This window comes from Schistosoma mansoni, chromosome 2 (genome assembly GCF_000237925.1).
Source record: "Schistosoma mansoni strain Puerto Rico chromosome 2, complete genome".
Classification (NCBI taxonomy): domain Eukaryota; kingdom Metazoa; phylum Platyhelminthes; class Trematoda; order Strigeidida; family Schistosomatidae; genus Schistosoma; species Schistosoma mansoni.
The window spans coordinates 27,587,411-27,589,575 of record NC_031496.1 but is presented as its reverse complement, the minus strand read 5'-3'; the positions used below and the strand labels follow the sequence as shown (position 1 = coordinate 27,589,575).

At 36.9% G+C, this 2,165-nt stretch overlaps 1 non-coding gene across 1 annotated transcript; it reads right to left on the bottom strand.

Annotated features, from left to right (window-relative positions):
- Positions 1 to 1,882: 1,882 nt before the first annotated feature.
- Smp_tRNA_00572_Pseudo_TTG.1.1 lies at positions 1,883 to 1,954 on the bottom strand. The gene has a single exon. It is a non-coding gene (tRNA).
- Between the last annotated feature and the right edge of the window lie 211 nt (positions 1,955 to 2,165).

The following is a 2,165-nucleotide window of genomic DNA, read 5'->3' as shown; positions in this document are numbered from 1 at the left end:
ACGAGACTATCTTCCGTTGTCTGAGGTAGATACTTGACCCTACCTAACACGGATTAGCTCTACTGGTCACGGCTTCTCATTAAAATTCTGTGAATAACCTCTCAAAACCAGTCATCAGTAAGCACATGATGACTATCAGTGTGGGGTTGTTGTAATTTCTAAGTTTCTGATCGAGATCATGAATCGATGAATGTTAGACCAATGTTGACAACCTGGGTTCGAGTACCGCGTACGGGACCTTGGACGCGCACTGCTGTGGAGTCACATACTAGGACGAAACGGTTATCCAGTGCTTCCAGGTTTTCAACAGTGGTCTAATATTCATCGATTCATGGTGTCAATCAAAAACTTAACAATTTGCACAATCCCACACTGAAAATGGAATTTTGTAGTTAGCTTTCTTTTTATAGTTCACATCATCTAGTGACAAATTACATGTGGATACTAGTTTCTTATTTCTCCTCAGATGTTTTCAATTTTGTATTCCTTGTAGTTCTACAAGGCCTCTGCATCAATAGGCCTCAACATACACAAAGGTCAAAGCAAGATTCTCAAATACAACACGGAGAACACCAACAAAATCACACTTGATTCTGAAACTCTGAAAGAGGCGGAAACATTCACGTACCTGGGAAGCATCGTTGATAAACAAGGAGGATCTGATGCGGATGTAAAGGCGACGATTGGCAAAGCAAAGGTTGTTATTACCACAGTTGGAGAACATATGGAACTCGAAACAACTGTCAACCAATATCCAAGTCACGATCTTCAATACAAACGTCAAGACAGTTAGTCCTGCTGTACGGAACTGAAACGTGGAGAATCACTGCAACCATCGTCGCAAAACGTACAAGTAATTATAAATAACTGTCTACGCGAGATAATCAATGTTCGTTGGTTGAATACCATCAGCAACAACCTACTGTGAGAGAGAACAGACCAGCTTCCAGCTAAAGAGAAAAATTAAAAAAAGACGTTGTAAGTGGATCGGACGTACATTACGGAAATCACCAAACTGCATCACAATTCAAGCGCTACCTTGAAATTGTGAAGGGAAATTGAAAAAAGGAAGGCCAAAGAACACATTATGTCGGGAATCAGAAGCAGATATGAAAAGGATGAATGTTGACCGGAAAGAACCGGAAACGTTTGCCCAGGACAGAGTTGGATGAAGAACACTGGTGGGAGGCCTATGCTCCTCCACGAGTGGTAACAGGTGTAAGTGAATAAATAAGTGTAGTTCTACAAGATACACGCAACATACACATAGAAGTGACTTAAAAAGTAAACGTATGTATTAACCATATTCATGAAGTAAACATTATTAAGGGCAATACAATTTAAAAACAATATTTACTTCCTCTAATCAATAAAGATAAATTTATTTCTTACTTATTTAATCCTTATAATTTTATTGTGATTCCCCTTTTGGCTTCTAATCAACTTGATTAATTAGAATAAGTATATTTTTGAAATAAATCCCAATAGTGTTATTCATTAATTATTTACTTTCTTCTAACAAGATTACCATCATAAAAGAATTACGCATTAATGTTTACTGGTAAAACATAACATAAATGGTCATTAATTTGTATTTCAGTTGTATTCTCGTTCTTTTGTTATTATCATTATAAGAAGGAATATAATTAATTGTCCGGCTTAATAGTGTCGCTATATTGAATATGGTTAGTATTGTTGTATATCGTGAGGAAACCAAGTGATATATTGTGATATTTCTGATAAATAAATATGCAAAATATATTGAAACATAAGCCTTAACTATGGTAAGCAAAGATGGATAGTGGCTAGCAGTGGAATCCAGGACGCGCGTTTCGTCCTATTTGGGACTCGTCAGCTGATTGTACCTGCATCTCAGGGTTGATGTTCACTCTGGGACTCGAACCCACTAACTTTCGCTTCAAACGCCATCGTGTTATCCACTCGACCACTGAGACTGACCAGTTGCAGTCCTAAAAAACATCAATGAGAAAATCCAAACAAACAATACTAAGTAAATAAGCTTTAACTGTTTGATAATTCATTGGTTTACATATATAGCAACTCTCCTACAGTCCACTTCGATTATGATTAAATTTTGTTAAGCCCCTTTTATTAGCTTACTTTACAGACAATGTTATTCGAACAGTAACGATTCGGATATTTCT